The sequence below is a fragment of the Canis lupus genome, chromosome 13 (genome assembly GCF_003254725.2).
Source record: "Canis lupus dingo isolate Sandy chromosome 13, ASM325472v2, whole genome shotgun sequence".
In the NCBI taxonomy this organism is placed as follows: domain Eukaryota; kingdom Metazoa; phylum Chordata; class Mammalia; order Carnivora; family Canidae; genus Canis; species Canis lupus.
Genome location: NC_064255.1, coordinates 3556860 through 3575326, shown reverse-complemented (window position 1 = coordinate 3575326; position 18467 = coordinate 3556860). Strand labels below are relative to the sequence as shown.

General features: G+C 40.5%; 1 protein-coding gene across 16 annotated transcripts in view; it reads left to right on the top strand.

The window, feature by feature from the left end:
* NCALD (neurocalcin delta) overlaps window positions 1-18467 on the top strand; it is a 370180-nt gene that overhangs the window by 302825 nt on the left and 48888 nt on the right. Inside the window, exon 5 of one of the 16 annotated variants that reach the window (XM_035712638.2) lies at window positions 11643-11788. The exons of 13 other annotated variants lie outside the window; for them this stretch is intronic. The gene's annotated coding sequence lies outside the window, so the exon portion shown is untranslated. Of the gene's footprint in view, window positions 1-8859; window positions 9048-11632; window positions 11789-18467 lie in introns of those variants that run through there. 2 more of the 16 variants (XM_025450977.3, XM_025450974.3) reach the window with 2 other exon arrangements.

Genomic DNA, 18467 nt, shown 5'->3' with positions numbered 1-18467 from the left:
TGAGTTTTCAGAATTTTCTCATTGTATCTGGAAATCATAAAATTCACCAGAAAGTGTCAAGGTATGTCATTTTTTTCATTTTTCCACTTGAAGCTATATTAATCTGAAGATTCAAGGTTTATTCAGCTCAGGAAAATATCCTGTTACTTCTTTGAAATATTCATCTTCTCTGTCATCTGTATTTTCTCCTCCAAAAGCTTTTATTGTTGGAAAGATATTAGAAGACACCTGAGCTCTTGGATCTTAGATCTCTCTCCTCTATGTTCTTAAATTTTCTCTCTCTCTCTCTCTTTTTTTTAAGATCTTATTTACTTATTTGAGAGAGAGAGAGATAGCACAAGTCAGGGGGAAGCGGCAGATGGAGAAGAAGAAGCAGATTCCCCACTGAGCAGGAAGCCTTACTCAAGGCTCATCCCAGGATCTTGAGATCATGACCTGAGCCAGGGCAGGCGCTTAACTGACTGAGCCACCCAGGTGCCCTTCTCTTTTTTTTCTTTTATGTGCATTCCAAGAATTTCCTCAAATTTGTCTCGCAGATCTCAAATTTATTTTTATGTCATGTCATTTCAGTAAATTCAGCCTTTCTACTCAGGATCTTTTAAAAATCTTTAATTTTTTTGAAAAACGTTTTTTTATGGCTCCTTTTTCAAAATATCGTACTCTTGTTTATGGATACAATAGTCTCCCAAATTTCCCCGAAAACAGTAGTAACACTTTAAAAAAAAAAAGTTATATTCTATGTCCTGTTTCAACTCTATTTCTTTTGGCATCAGTTGTTCTGTTGTTCTTCTGAATCCTTGTCTTTTATGCTCTTGGCTTTTCTTACATAACTGTTGCCTTTATGGCCCAATCATATTTATAAATGAAGTCCTGGGTTGACTAGTAGAGGCACCTGGTGGGATTTCCTTGGCAGTTATACAGGAATGTTTTTCTACCGTGCTTCTCATACAGGGCAGGGCAGAGCAGGGCAGGCAGGTTTATGGTAGGAACATTTGAGAATAAGAAGCAGGTAGGCAAGCTATGACTGCCCATACTGCCCAAGTCAGGAAGACTATATTTAGAGGGGTGAACTGCATAGTGTACTGCCTTTTGTGCAGAGTTTGGAGTAGAGTGGGAAAAGATAGGGAAAAAAGCATTCTGCAGAGCCTTTCTATTAATTACCTTCTCTGCTCCTTCTCCCTGTGGCTCCAGATCTGAATTCTCTGGGGTTCTGTTGTTGGGAAGAACAGCTCTCACCTCTCTATCACCTCTCTCTGAAACCTAATCTCTGTGATGGTTTTTATTGACTCAATCCAACCATGTCAGTTCACTATTTTCCAGAAATTTTAACATTTCTGTCTACAGATGGTAACCTTTTCTGATTTCCATCCCTATTACTGATTATTCTTCTTCATACATATTTTCTACCATTTCAGTGGAACTTTTAGAGGTAGAATACATAGACTTGTATGCTTCGTCTGCCATTTTAAAGTGAAGTTGTATTAACATTCGCAATGTTTATCCCAATGTGTTAGTATGTGAGACTAGGGCACATGTGTTTTTCTCCACAAGGTCATTTCTTTTTCCTTCATGGCCCTAGACAGCACTCCCAACCCTGTTTGGACATATGATCAAAATGGATCATTTATACAGAGAAAAGTGAAAGAAGATGGATCACATTCTCTGATTCCATCATTAGACTCATAGTATCTGCCTCCAACAGGTACCCCCTCATCCTTCAGGACTCCACTCAAGCCCTGCCTTTTCTCAGAAGCCCTTGCTAGTTTCACCAGGACTCTTGCATAATACAAACCCGTATTATAACACTAACCACACAGTGCTCTGATTTCCTATTGTCTCTTCCATTAAACCTCATGCTCCCTGAAGGTAAATGAGGTGCTTTGTTTCAAGTCTGTATCCTCAATGTACTCCACAGGGTCTGGCATGCGCATTAAGTGCCTGATAGAGATCAAATAACCAAGTCACTGAATGAATGAACAAGGGAATGAACAAATTTGATGTGGTTATTAGAAACAGGTGTGCTGTATTTCTTTGCAGAAAATGAGACCACTGACTTCCTGATTGTCAGAAGAAGCTTTGAGTAGGGTGTTTCAGACAGATGGAGCATCATGGGAAAAGCCCAAGGCATGGATTTTTGGAGAAACAGGTGGAAGTTGTTCCCAAATTTGCTGTAGATAATTGGTTCATCCAAATACAATCTAATCTCTGCTGTGTCCTTTTCTGCTGAGTGGCAGTATTATTACAAGGTTCTTCTATCTTTGCCAGTTCAGTGAATACAGCCCTAATTAGAACTATTGTACTTTGGCAAAAATGTTGGTGCCTCAATTCCTCATGATTTGAAACCTTCACCAGTCTTCTTTGCAAGTTTACATCTAAGGATCTGCTTATATTTGTCTACAATATCATTACCTGTATTGAGCCCTCACTTCACAGGAACAGCATGAAACCACAGACAACTAAGAACCGGGCTTCCAAGCCCTACTGAGTTCCTGAAGCCTGCTGGAAATTGGTAAAGCATGAACCCCTCAGTTGCAGAGCTCTGCCTTTCACATAATTACCTAGCAGAACTTCCCTGCTCAAATGCCTCTGAACCAGGTCACCATCTGAAAGTCCTCTGCAGAAGTCTCAGGGCCTCGCCTCCCATTTCTGGTAACTTAATAAAAAGCTACTAGTTTTCAGAGCAGGTAGGCTCTCAATTCCTGGTTAATTAAAATGAGTCGTTTCTTTTCAAGATGTGTTATTCTATCCACATAGCAGGTGTTCAAATAGTTGTCAAATAGATGAATGAATGAAATCCAAAAAGGATTGGGTTTGCTTTTTCTGAAATTAGATTCCAGGAGCACATTTATTGGAAAGTACCCGACAGAGGTGCAGAGATCTGCTTTGGATTGCAGAACATTTACTCCTTCCATCTCAGTCATTTCAGTTCCATCACATACTATACACGTCACCCATCTCTTATCTTTGGGGGATTTAGACTGTCACTAAACACATCTCCATAGGATCATTTTATTTGTCCCTAACACAAGATCGTCTGGGGAATACGCTGCTCCCTGTGGGCCCCTCCTCACTTGCCAAGGTGGAGACCCTGACTCAAAGGGCACATCCATGACACCCCCAACTTTTCAGTGTTGCATTGGGCTTCTTTTTGAGAGTGTAGCTCTGTGGCCCCCCAGCAATCTGGTGTTAGATGTGGATGGAACCGTGTAAAGCAGAACATTCCCAGTTGTATGACTTAGGAGCTATCTTGACAACCATCAGTGAAATCCCAGGCCATGCTAACAGGAAAATGAGGTCTGGGAATGCTAATGGCATAAAGTGACTGGCAAAAAGAGACACATTTTTAGCAGCCATTGCAGTAGTCAGGGCTGGAGATGTAAGGAGACAAATGGCTGCATGAAGATGACACAGGAAGAGAAGTTCAAGTCCTCTCATTCAAAGTCCGAGCTAGATCTGAGCTGCTGTGTCAGTGAGCGGGAGCACCAGCCCAACTGACCCCCAGGGGCTCTTGGATAGGATCTTCCCAGGAGCCTGGGAGAAGAGGCATAAGGTCTAAACACAAGCCCTGGCACTGGGGTCAAATCTCAGTAGTGTGGTTAAAAAAATTAGGCTGAATTGAGGACTTTGGAATCAGAATCTAGAGGGCTAGGGCTTGGGATCTGCTTCTACACAAGATTTTCTAGGTGATTCTTAACTCACAGTAACTAACCCTTGATAGCCACCAGCACCTCTTAATCTTCTCAGTCTATGAGGATCTCTTGCTGTGGACAGACTGCCAAGCACCAGGAATTTTAGGCACATGTGGTCAGCATATAACATGAGGAAGCAAGGTCTTGCCCTTGGGTTTATTTAATTAATTAATTTATTTTTATTTATTCATTTTTTGAGTATAGTTGACACACACTATTACATTAGTTTCAGGTTTACAACTTAGTGATTCATTTTGCAATATTCACAAGTGTAGCTACCATCTGTCACCATACATCGCTATTATGGTACCATTGAATACATTCCTTATGCTGTGCCTTTTATTCTTGTGACTTATTCATTTGATCTGGAAGCCTGTGTCTCCCACTCCCTTTCACCCATTTTACCCAACTCCTACCTCCCTCTGGCAACCATCAGTTTGTTCTCTGTATTTATAGATCTGGTTCTACTTTTTTTTGTTTGTTTATTAATTTGATTTTTTAAATGCCACTTATGAGTAAAATCATATGGTATTTGTCTCTCTCAGTCTGACCAATCTCACTTAGCATAATACCATCTAGATCCATCCATGCTGTTTCAAATAGCTGTGCCCTTGGATTTAACAGGTGATTCTAGAATACAGGCATCGTTTTAGGCCTTGAAAGCAACTCTTGCCTTTAGGGATCAGTAAGTTATGAAGTCACAATCTGCACTCTCAATCCAACATGACCACTTAGCATCACTAGCATCACTAGAAACTCTTGTTGTGGATATATGCCACTGGTCACAAAGAGATCTGATGCAAATAAGAAGTCATCAGCCCAGATCACTACCACAACTAGAAAACAACTCCAAGCTCCTTATTTGTGAGGAACAGCCTAAGGATGGGACTAATTCATAAAGCTCACAACAGAGCCTACAGATATCTTAAGTAGGGCTATCAAATTTAGCAAGTAAAAAATACAAGACACCCAGTTAAATTTGAATTTCAGATAAACTTTGAATTTGTTAGTATAAGTATATTCCAAAAAGTATTTAGGACATACTTATGTTCAAACATTAATTGTTATTTATCTGAAATTCAGATTTAAATGGGCTTCCCATATTTTATCTGACCTCTGAGCTTTTTTAGGGACACTTCCCAAAAGATCAAGGTTATCAACTTTGGATATCTGGTCACAATAAGTTGACAAGAGTAGAGGGCAGGGAGCATGCCCTATTGTCTTCACCTTCCTTAGAAATCGTTCCTCAGTGTGTAGCACTCAGGGTATAATAAATACACAAGGGGTTGGTATCAAATGGTTCTTATTCAAAGGAGGCTAACCTCAGTGCTGGCCTCTTAGAAGCTGTAGGACAGAGCCTGGCTAGCAGGACTGATATGCCACAGGTGGACCTCCTCACATCTGTGGCAGTGAGTGCCTCCACCCTGCCTTACTGCCCACGCTCTCCATCACTTGTGAATGAGATGGTGGTTGGCAGGGGCTAAAACTTGCATCTTGAAATCTACATGTGTCTTTCTCTTAGAGCTCTTTCTAGCTTCATGAGAGTAAACTTCACTTCAAATATCATGAGTTACTGTAAAGTTTTTATAAGTTAAATCACATTTCCCCCCTGGTTAACATGATCATTTCAGAGTTCCATCTCTGTTTTGGAATGATTTTTTTCACCCCAAGAGTAATAAGTTAATGAACTATACACAAGGGGAGCTTCTATTTCAAGAACACTTTGGTTATTTTCTTTCATTGTAGGGCCCCACTCTGTTTGAGTCAGGGCAAAGTTACAGTCCCTGTAAACAGGGAACAGTTTGTCAGCAAGACAGCATTGGTTTTCTGGGAGTGTGCCAAAGAACCTATGTTCTTTTCTTTTGATTTATTTTCCCAAATTGCTCTCCAGAAGACAGATATTAACGGGAGGAAAGAGCAGCAGCCATCTATGGGTGATTAGTGAGTCCGAGCCATCTGCTTCATTGCAATTCACTCCAGTTTAAATGTACAACTACTGGGGCTTTCTTGGTAATATTTAAGAGGAAAATCACTCAAATCCCTTTGTTTGTCATAGAAGGATTTTAACTTTGCCTAAGGAGTACCTGATGACCACCTGAATTAATCATTTCTCATTACCCATGTTTGAGGTAAGTTAGTATTAATCCCTCATTATTGCATGAGAAAACAAAATCCTAAAGAAGCTGATTCTGGCCCAACAGTACATGCTGATCAGAGTCAGGCCTGTGATTCTTAAACCCTCTTCCCTCCTCTGAGTAAGCAGATTGTCATCTTTCACCAGCCTCTGTGGGATGTACAAAGACTCAAATTTAGGAAAAGTGTTTCCCCTTACAAACATAGCCCTATGTTTGGGACAGGAGTATTCAACTGTAGTGTCATACAAGAATCACCTAATATGCCAGTGGAACCCACTCCTGGAGATTCTTAGTCGTTTGGTCTGGGGTATGGCCCAGGCATAAGTTTCTTATTTTAAAAAAAGCTTCCAGGATGCTCATGTGCAGGGAGAGTTGAGAATGTTGGTCTAAGCAAAGTAAACGGTTCATGGGATGCTGAAGTTTCAAATCTGACTAAATGATGGTAGGTCTCTACCATCTTACCATTAGAGTCCCTGCATATGGAGTCTCTGGAGACATACACATTTAGCCTGGGTTTGAAGCATTTTGTTACCAGAAAGGGAACATTAGCACAGAGTAGTTCACTAGTTAACTCTAGTAGAAATACATTGCTCTGACAGAGGGACAGGAAAAGGAGAACAAACCCAGGGTATGGTGTGCTGACCAGACTGCTGAGGAAGGGGTGATATTGGGAACCGAGGCTGCCCCAGGATCATGACCACATAAGAGTGCCATGCTCCTGGGCAGTGGTTCCAGAAGGTGAATAGGTAGATCTTGTTTAGGGCGGGTGGGGGGTGGGAGGGTGGTTGTGGATCAAGGGAGGCTTATTGTACAGAGCAGCATGCACTCTGAGGTCAGACTGCCTGGGTTTGAATAATCCTGTTGAACCTGGTTCTATCATTTAAGTTCTGTGACTTTGGGCAAGTTACTGTCTCTATGATCAGTAACTGATTTGGAATATAATCAGTTTCCTGATTTGGAAAACAGGTAAAAATTGCAACTATCTCATCATTTGTTGGGTTAATGAAATGAGATAATATATGATATACCTCAGTACCCCACCCCTTAATCTTTCTAAGGAAACTAGATCACTACGAAATTTTCTTGGTTAAAATGAGGTAGACCATTAACTTTGCTTTCTAGTAACTAATTCTCACAAGGCAACACAAAGTTTGACTTCAGGTAATGAGCCATATGCTGACTCAGGAACAGGAGATTTCATGTATAAAACCTTACAAGAGGGCCCCTTGGCCTCAGAGTTGCAGGGTAATGCTAGGGGCTCCAGGGTCAGTCTATGTCCTTGGACCAAAGAATGAGAACAGCTACCAGGAAGCCAAATGGGATGATGACAAGATTCAGGTCAAAGAGGATGGACAGCTACCAAAGGTAGAGGATATGGACCCAAGCCCCAGGAAAATCTAAGATCCAGAAACTAGAGAAAGTACCTGAGGCTGAAGGAAGTGGTTTTAGGAATATGTTTCCAAAGCTTCTGTTGGGAACCAGTAGGGCTTCTTTGTTGTCTGCCTCCTTTGAAAGTTGCTTAAAGCCAAGGAAGCTCTGGAAGTGAGTATCTTAGTAGGCCTTTCTGACAAGTGTGTGTGCTGTTAGAAAAATGTGGCTTCTAGCTCAGAGCCCTCTAACTCTGCTGGAGGACTGTGGACCTATCAGCATTTCCACAGTGGGACCCACGAAAGGCAGGTTCTATGGGATGTTCCATGGTAAACATATTTGCTGGGTGAAGGAAATTTAGTATGCTTCTTAATTAGAAAAATTTTCAGCACATTTAATTTGCTTGTAAATGTCTAAGGGGAGGGGGATCCCTGGGTGACTCAGTGGTTTAGCGCCTGTCTTTGGCCCAGGGCGCGATCCTGGAGTCCCGGGATGGAGTCCCACGTCGGGCTCCCGGCATGGAGCCTGCTTCTCCCTCCTCCTGTGTCTCTGCCTCTCTCTCTCTCTCTCTCTCTCTCTCTCTCTCTCTCTCTCTATGTCTATCATAAATAAATAAATAAATCTTTAAAATGAAAAGAAAAAAATGTCTAAGGGGAATATATGATAAGATGTGTTTCCCAAACTAATTTGGCCATGGAACCCTTTCTTCTTGGGATCTAACTCTCATGGCTCTTTTGCCATCTTAACATGTGAGGATTTTGCCTTAACACCCTTTCCTCATTTCTCAGGGACGTGTAGAACTCTCTATGGCCTCATTCCAGGCCCCTACTCTTCACATAAAGGAATAAAATGAAGCTATTAACTGTTTGATGGCAAGCCTATGCCCATCTTGATCTCTCTGGCACAAAGTTGGTATTTAAATAGTGCTTATTTGTAGAATAATTATCATTAAGTGAATAAATGAAATAATCCAGTTACTATTTGTAACTCCAATTCCTGCCATTGAAAGTGCCTTGGGTGTTCAGGGTTAAATATTCAACTGACCCACTTTTGGGGGGAAGTGTTTTTCTGAGGTTATGTTGTTAATGGGACCAAGAATCAGGAGATGTGAGTTATAGTCTTAACTTGGTGCCATTCTTTTCCACTTACCCAAAATGACTTATTAATAATCTTGGTACCCCACTTAAGAACAATCATGGAAGTAGTTTGCAAAAATTAAACTCTCCACACATATAAAATATAATCTTAATGATTCCCTTATGAATTAGACCCATCTGTTAATGTTCTGTTGGGCCCTTTAGTATCTAGTCTGATCCTTTCCGAAAATTCAGGATAGGCAGTAAAGGCTACCCCCAAGTGTGTTTTATACCCATAGACTTTGTAAGTTTAAATGGAGAAGAGAGATGGAAAAAGAATGGGCTATTTTCTTTGACTATTTTATAGTGGGCAGTGTTTATTTTCAGCGGTTTCCCAAATAAGTAGAGCTTTTCTTCTATGCTTTGTGCTACTGCATCCCAGGAATTTTTTTGTGAGTTTTCACCCACTCTGACCTACCTTGACTTGCTCATCTGTAGGTAATTATGATGCTAACGTAGTTCCTGCTAAAACTGCAGAGGATCACAATAGACACACAGCCTAACCAACCACAGCTGTGCAAGGAGACAGGGCTTGTTATTGCTTCTGAAGTTCACCCATCTGCACTTACTGGATGGCAGTCATTTTTTATTTTTGTTTTCTGGAGAGGGTGGGCAGAAGGAGGGCAAGCAACTTGATAGGAAGAAATTGGGACTTATATCAGGTCCACAGGCTGCAATGACTAGGAAGAAAGGCTCATTTGTTTGAACTCCTGTGCATTGTAAGTTACGCTTGACTTGGGGAGTTAAATTTAAACCTTATTAATGCACATGATAATGTATAAAAATACAGTGACCATATTATCTTAACCCTGAATTGTAACACAGTTTAAAGATTTTATGTTTTTTAAACATTTATACTAACAGTCTTCAACTAGTATAAAGATTAAACCACATTTAGTTTTAGATTAAATAAATCACTGTGTTGAAAATAAAATTATTTGAAATCATGACTTTTGGAAAATCCAGGCTGTCTCTGCCCTGTGCTCTGGGAGAGCAAAAGAGGCTTGGAAGTTCATGCTGTTTGCCAAGTGGGTCAAGAGTCCCTGTTGTCCCAGATGACAGCTGGCACACAGAGGCATGCCACTCGCTCTAACTTTATTTTTTCCTGGTAAAGAAATAGCAATTGTTTGCCATCCTACTTCTTTGTAGGAAAGCAACAAGGTGTTTATACAGTGATTCCGGCATTTTTAATAATTTGTTTAGTGTAAATTGTTACTGTCACAGAGTAAGAAGGAGCCTGTTGACAAGGAGACCGTGGGTAATGGGGAAAATCTAGAAAAAAAAAATAATTACAATAATTTCGGCCAACCAGTATAATGCCAGCTTTAGATGAGATTTCTTTAAAAGACAGTCTAGTGTGCCAGGCACATAAGCTGTTTGGAGCTCTTGGCTGGAGAAATGAATAATACAAGAGAACCAACTAATGTTCCTTTAGCTATTTCAAAGCAGTCTAGTATCTACACAGAAACATCAATTATTGTGGTGTCCAGCTGGAGAGCACAGGGATACACAGCAGGTTTTCCAAAAACCAAAACCTACTCTCTTAAATGTAGGCCACAAAGGATGCATTTCTGAAATCTGATTGTTTTCTGGCTTGTTCAAATAACAATGACTGATGGTGGTTAGGAACCTTCCAGAGCTATAGACTCTTTTTTGTGCTCAATGACCAGGACAACAAAAGCCTCATCAATCTCCTAACGATCTTCACTCTGCTCTTTGAATTCTATTCCTGGGCTACTGGTTCTTCCTTCAGAGTTTGTTCTCTGTTCAATCTGGCTGGGCAGCATTATCCAGAGTCCTATGAATGTAAGTGGCTCAGCCTTGGTTAAATAGGTTATTTGATTTATTTTCTCCCTGGTGGCTAATTTTGTTGGAGATTTCACAGTGCTTCTAAATTTGTATTTGTAAACAAACAGGGACACTCTTTTCTTCATTTATTTAAATCAAAATTAGGAAGACCTTTTAACCTTTGTACAATCGATGTGATGAAAGTTGCTATTGTAGGTAGGTGTTGAAAATTTTCACAAATGTCTCAGCAAAAAAAGGGACTTTGCTTTCACTTCCAACCATGCCTGCCTGTTTTAGATTTGTAAAGCTGTGGGTCAGTGAGTGAATGTGTATCAATTAGAGGATAGTGTGCCTAGATTATTTTCCCAAGGAGAGGAAAATGGCCTTCTACTCCTAGGTTTGGGAAATATGTTTACAGTCAATGTTCAATTAAAAGCTTACAGGTAGAATATTATAAGTCATTTTCTTTATGAAGAGGGAGAATCAGATCAATTAGGACATCATTGATGGGCTCTTTGAAGCACCAGATAATCTTATGGATTTAAATAAATTTTTTTTAAAGATTTTATTTATTTATTCATGAGAGACATATATGCAGAGAAAGAGAGAGAGAGAGGCAGAGATAAAGGCAGAGGGAGAAGCAGGCTCCATGCAGAGAACCTGATGTGGGACTTGATCCCGGGACTCCAGGATCACACTCTGGGCCAAAGGCAGGTGCTAAACCACTGAGCCACCCAGCTATCCCCTGGATTTAAATACATTTGGTATAGGAGGGCTTCTAGGTGTTGTGGGGTTTTTAAAAGATTTTATTTATTTATTTATTCATGAGAGAGGCAGAGACATAGGCAGAGGGAGAAGCAGGTTCCCTGCGGGGAGCCTGATGTGGGACTCAATTCTAGTACCCCAGGGTCACAACCTGAGCCAAAGGCAGATGCTCAACCACTGAGCCACCCAGATGCCCCAGACTTCTAGTTTAATGCTGGACAATATTGTTATGAGACACTTGGAATATTCTCATTGAATTAGTTTCCTGTAACCGCTGTAACAAATCTCCACAAATGTGGCCTAAAACAACACATTTATTATCTTACAGTTCTGGAGGTCAGAAGCCTAAGATGGGTCAACAGAACGGAGTTCTTTTCTGGAGATGGTAGAAGAGGGTCTTTCTTTGCCTTTTCTAGCTTCTAGAGGTTGCCTGTAGCACTCTGACCTCTGCTTCTGTCGCGGCTTCTCTTCTGACTCTAACACTCCTGCCTCCCTCTTAGGAGCATCCTTGAGAAAACATTGAGCCCACCTGGATAAGCCAAGATAACCTTCCCATCTCAAGACTCTTGACTTAATTGTATGTGCAAAACCTCTTTTGCCGTATAAGGCAATAGATTTCTGGGTTTCAGAGATTAGGACATACACATCTTTGGGGCCCATTATTCTGCCTACCACACACAAAGTAATACACCCTTTCTAATCAGTTTTATTTATTGGTCTTCCCCAAAGCTGAAGAAGTTAATTGCAGCTCTGGTCTGCAGGGTGGACTGTGAATTTGAACAACCACACTGCAGAGAGACCTCCTATGAGAAGAAAGCCTGCTGTGGAATCTGCTCAAAGGGAAACTTCCAGTGGATGCCAAATTGGTGTTTTCTCCTTCTCCACCAAAATCTTGCAAGTGTAACATGTATGTAACTCATTACATAGAATCAAAAGTTGTGGTGGTAGCATTCATAAGCACCAAGGCTCTAGAGGGGTGCCTGGCTGGCACAGTTGGTAGAGTTTGTGACTCTTGATCTCGGGATCGTGAGTTCAAGCCCCACGTTGGGTATAAAGCTTACTAAGAAAAATATAAGCCAAAAAATCCCAGGGCTGTGGAATAAAATGGCTTAAATATCAAATCTGTCCCTTACCAATTATGTAATATTGCATAAATTCCTTATTTAATTAAATAAATGTCTATATCTAAGAGTCAGAGATGATAACTTCTGGACTTCCTGTGAGATTACAAAAAAGAAAGTGTGCAAAGTACTTAGCACATGTGTAGTGTACAGTTGTTCTCAGTGAGTGGTGGTCATGGTGGCCTGCCCTGGTGCTGCGCTGCCAGGCACACCAGAGCTAAGGAGTGCACACGAGCAGGACAGGGAGCACTGGGAGGCCAGAGCCGTTCATGTTAATAAATGAGGCAGGCCACCAGCATTGTGCAAAGGCTAATGGAATTCTGCACTTTCATTGAATGTTCAGTGTTTGCAGACATAGTCTGAAAGCTTAGTAATAAGATCCAGAAATGGGAAGGCAGACCAAATGGAATGAGAAGTGGTATGGATCATGACGATCTGAACATCACAGAAGAGGAGGATCCCAGAGGGTCCCAATCAGCTCAATCCACAGGCAATTTCTTTAGCCATTCTGGATAGGCTGACCGTGGCTGACACCGATCCTTTGCAGATTTACAGCTGTACAAATCATCATTCGCTCGCTGAATTACTCCTACAGAATGGATAATACCATCTTATTCTGGAATGTGGCTTCCGCGTTAGTCTCAATAATCCACTTTATTGTCATCCTAAATCCTGATTTGAAAAGCCTCCTCCAGATGTTGTTAGCTATATGAATGTGGACCAAGTGCATTCTATCTACTGAAAGCACTAATGTTTATTGAATATTTACTCTGTGCCAGACATTGCAAGTGCTGGCTGCCTAAAATATATTTTATTATTTATTCCTTGCATTAATGCTATTATAATTCTAATTGATTTTATAGATGACAAAACAGAGAGCTTCTAAAGTCTGAGTAACCTGCCAAACTTATGGAACTTGTAAATGGTGGAGCCAGGAGTCCAGTCTAAATTTTTCTGTCCCCAAGCCCCAAATTTGGGCACTTAAAGGAAGAAAAACCAAGTGTTAATTAAATAATATTGAGAATGACAACTACTTCTAAAATGGAAAATTTTCCCTAAATGGAAAAAAAATGAGTTACAGGGTTATATGTAGGTTATGATTAGATTTTTGTAAACTAAATAGGAATGTATATGTGTGAATACATAGTTATATATGTTATACTTTATATGCTATATATTCATATATATTTTTACATATACGTATATTTTGCATACAAGTATATTTTTAGGTATATGCATATTTATATTTATCTTGAGCTTTTTTGAAAACTGATAGAAGTTATAGTCCCTTATCCTTAAAAATGCTTCCACATACGTGCACACAAACTTTCTCACACAACTCTAAGAAGTTAAGATCAGGGATCTCTAACATATATGTATTACATACAGAGAATAACCTGGAAGGATATACATAAATTATTAATCATGCTCTTTGAGGGATGGTATTGTTAGGAACCTTTTACATTATCCTTTATATTTTTCTGTATTGGTTGAATATTTTTTCCAGTGAAGAGCATGCATCATTTCTATAATCAAGAAAAATAATTTTAAGATTATGAACAAAGTTCAGTTGTTTCCAACTTAAGATGGAATTCACTGCTTGTTTTTCTCCTGATGACCAGGCTTCTAATGTCTATGTTATAATGCAGACATGATGGATAGACCTCTGAAAAGCTGTGAAGAACGCCTCTGTGATATGTAGTAAATGCACTACCTATGGGCTATTTTGTAAAAAAACAAAACAAAACAAAGTTACTCTCCATAAAGGTAGTAACTGAAAACAAGTGGGTGTGTAGGGGGGGTAAAGGGGGACATTTCTGAAAGCTTTATCAGTGTTCTCCACTGTGAATAAGAAGGGTTCATGAGGCTTTTTGGCAGAGCTCTCTATGTGAGAATTAAAGCAACATTTATGGCTAGTAATGCTGCTCTGGAAGAACTGCACAGTGAGCGAGCTACAGTTGAGATGACCTCTTAATCCGCATTTTAAGCCAGGCTGGCACTAATTGAAATGGTTGTTTCCAGGGCATCCTGTCTTAACTGGGGGAGTTTTCTTAAGCTCTTCACCTACTCATTCTTGCTGTCCCTTGAACTGAGGCTTCAGGATCTTCATCTTACACGGTAGCGCTGGATTTGGCAGACACTCTATCTCCTCCTTATTACCCCTCCCCTACACATACATCCCATTTCTCTTTAGTGTAGGGAATTTCCATAGGGCTCTATAATCCAATCTTCTTCTGAGCATGAACAAAGATTCCAGGAGCAACTTACTTTTCACTAAGAAAAAAATTAATCATGCATTTTTTAAAAGGAAACTAATATTGCAGCCTGATTTAATCTTGGTATATTGGATTTTCATACGTGTCAGGGCTTGATAATAGCCAGAGACCTCAGGAGTTCTCATTGTCAAGGCTGGCAGTGAGCCTCTTCCCACCGCACCCCCCTCTCCAGAACAGTGTCCTCCTCTGTTTAATGTAGCAACTGCAGGAGCAGCAAATATGAAGCTCCCCGGATCCATACCAGTGTACCACGCAAGAAAGGGCAGGACTTCTTTCCACTACCCTGCCTATCTGAAAATAGAATTTACACACTACTGTCTGTTCCTCTCCTTGGATGTGATGTAAGGGCCATTTTCATGGAGTGCTGTGTATAGAAGTATTCCGCGTAAGGATATTGTGTTACACACTGCCATCCTAAAGGGTGGGACTGGAGAAGAATATAAATCTCTTTGCACACTGCTCTGCACAGTTAGGAGCTTTCTCATACCCTGAAAATCCTGACAGTTAACATTTGCCTGGGGCCCTTGCAGGCTTGATCTCTCTGAGGGATGCAGGCTGTTACGGGAGGCAATAAATATACTGTAGTGGTAAAGAATCCCTGTTTTAAAGTTTGAACAACCTGGAATTAAATCCTGGCACAGCCACTTACTAAATGTGGCTTTATAAAGTTTCTCACTTTCTCTTAACATCTGTTTCCTTGCATGAAAGACGGAGGTATTAATATCTGCATTGCGAAACCATTAGGAGGATTCAAATAGGGTGGCACATGTAAAGTACCTAGCACCATGGCATAGTGCTCCATAAATGTCAGCTAATGGTATTACTAACATGCTGTTAGCACTCTCGTTTAAAAAAAAAAAAAAATCCTTTTGATCCCCTTTCTCTACCAACAACTGTCCTGTTTTTTTGCATCCCTTTTGAACAAAGCTCTTCCAAAGAGGGTTCATACTCACAGTCTCCAATTTCCCTTCTCATATTTACTCCTAAACCCACTCCACCAGGCTTTGCCCTCATCTCTTCAATGCTATTTTTCTTGTCAAGGTCACTGATGGACACTGAATTGCTAAGTGCAATGGCATTTATCAATGGGCAGTGACCAACCAGCAGTATTTGATAGAGGATAACACTCTTTCCTCCTTGATGCAATTTTTGCCTTGGCTTCAGAATGTTGCTTTAGAGCAACACACTTCCTTGGTTTCCTCCTGTCAGAGTGGCTGTTCCTTCTCAAGCTCTGTGGCTGAGGTCCCTGATATTTAGACATTGCAGAGACCCAAGGCTCAGTAACTGTTCCTCTTTTCTACCAATATTTATTCCCTCTGTGATCTCACCCAGTCTTCTGGCTTTAAATACTATCTTTGCCAGTGATTCCCAAATATATATTAACAGCCCTAAACTCAGTTACAGACTCCAGACTCATATTCAACTGCCTAATGGACTTTTCCCTTGATATCTAGCACCATACATTAATCAGGTTCTCTAGAGAAACAGAACCAATAGGAAGTATGTATGTATGTACCAAAAAGATAGATAGATGGATGTTTATTTATTATGAGGATTATGAATACAGACAAGTCCCAAGATCTATAGGATGAGTTGGCAAACTGAGAGAACTGAAGATTTAGTTCCATTCTGAGGCCAAGGCTGAGAACCAGGAGAGCCAATGGTTAAGTTCTGGTCTGAAAACCAGCAAGCTCAAGATCCAGGAAGAGCTGATGTGTCAGTTGGAATCTAAAGGCAGGAAAAAGTCCATATGCCAGTTCAAAGGTAGTCAAGCAAGAAGAATTTTCTCTTACTTGGGAAAGAGTCTGCCTTTTTGTGATATTTAGGCCTTCTTCCGTTGATTGGATGAAGCCCACCCATATCTACTGATTCAAATGTTAATTTCATCCAAAAGCACCCTCACAGAAACACCTAGAAGAGTGTTACACCAAGTACCTGGGCACCTTGTGTCCACTGCTGATCTTCTGGACAAGAGTTACTTTACTCACACCTTTCCCTGGTATTGATTGACAACTACATCCTTTCAATTTGTCTTGAGCCAGAAACCTTGGAGTCACCCTGACTGCTTACCTCCTTTCACATCTCACATACAGCCTGTAGCCTGTTTACCTTCAAAACAGACCCAGAATGCAACCACAGCTTGCCATTTTCACTGCTACCACCCTAACCTGAGCCACCGCCGTCATTGCTCATGGAGGACTGTCACGAACACCATACTTGACATTGTTGCCACCAGTTTTCTTGCTCTCCTTTGCTCTAGTTTTATCTGTAAATACTTCTCACCTTTATAGGGCCATATAATGTCCTTATTCGTGCTGATTGTCCTTTTTCATTACACCTCAGGTAGCTGGCCTACAACAGTGTCTGATACACACACAATAAATGTTGATTGAATGAACTGCCATTGTAGAGATGAGGAAATTAGGCTCAGAGGAAGTAAGAATTTGCCAAGGTGACTCAGTTCATAGGGAGTAAATGGTACAATTCGAAAGTGGTACTTAAAAAGGTCACAGGCAAGAAGCACCGATCGATGTTAGGCATGACTCTGCAGCACTGTTGTTGGGCATCTCTTTTCAATTTTTTTTTTTAATCAAAAGTAGACCTTATCCAGATAGCAGGGTCTATAGACCAGTGCTAATTTATGTGATTCTGCTTGACCATAGGAAGAAGTCTATTATTTTATTCTTTTCTCTATGCCTTCTGGTCATCTGTTATGCTCCCTACATCATCTTTTTTGTTGTGCTCTTAAGCCAAGCTGGACATCACTTTAGAGTTGTCCTTGTAAGTTAATCTTTTTATTTTCTTATAATTCATATAATGGTATTGAAGTATTTTACAAGAGCAAAATAAGATTTAGTAACTATATCTCTGTATCATCATGCACAAATACGAGGTGAGCATTTATTCAATATGGGCTCTGTGATGGGGTTGGTGAAATAAAGAAGCTTCCAGAAATTCCTAGTCTATTAGGGAAAAAATATAGATAGGATATTAGTTGGGATATTGATTCAGCTGCTTTAATAGAGACCAAATAACAGTGGCTTAGACAAGTCAGAAGGATTCTTTCTGTCTCTCACTCTCTATCTCTGGCTGATAAGCAGTCAAGGGAGAGGAGATGGTCTCCCAGCGTCATGTGGTATCCAACTCCTTCCATGTTGTTGTTGCCCCACCATACCATATTCTCATGATGGTAGAATTTAGCTCACACTCCAACATGTACATTCTAGGCCCAGGGAAGGGAGTGGTGAGTAGGTAGGAAAAGTAAGCAAGTGGCTTCCTTTTAAGTATATGACCTGGGAAAAGGGAGAGAGGGGTAATATGGAAATTCTCTGTACTTTCTGCTCAATTTTCCTGTAAAACTGAAGCTTCTCTAAAAACTAAAGTCTCCTATTAAAAATAAAAGGAAAAAGTTAAAAAAAAAAGGGGGGGTATGACTTGGAAGTTGCACATCTCACTTCTACTCACATCCTATCCATTGGACAGAACTTAGTCTCATGATCAGACTGAAGACAAGCCAAGAAATGTTGTCTCTACCCATATGCTGAGCTTGGGGATTCTATTACTGAAAGGAAGGAGCAACTGACGTTGGGAGACAAGTGAAAGTCCCTACTTGGCCATGTCCATAAATATTTTTGCTACCTCCAACTAACAGGTCTTGAAGGTAGAGCTGCACCTTCCTTTCTTAGCACGTTGCATACAGTGCATGTTCAATAAATATTTGTTGATTGGGTGGTTTGGTTAATGCATTTTCATCCAAGAGATTTTATGGGGAGTTCTTATTATAATGCCCAAAACAAACACTATTCCATCCCGGGGTAAATACTGAAGGAAAATAAATGTCAAAGGGCAACATTGTCAGAGATGGGTTTTCCATACACTCACACCCCTGCCAAGCTGGAGAGGCTGCCTGTGGTAAAACATGCAAAGTACACTAAATGAGTTCATATTCCTGTTGATTGTCTGCTTCACTAATACAACCAGAGACTAAGCCACTCCTTCAGCAAGTTTACTAACCTAATTTTGGGAACTAGAAGCCAGAGGTAAGTGTGGTTTTGTGGCATACTTGCATTCCTTTCTTAATTCATCATGTTTCATGGGAACCAGGATCCCAGACTTCCCCTCCCCCAGGTAGGTTGGTAGAATTGTTCTCTCAGTCCATAAGGAAATGAAAACGGATCCTGCTGGAGGA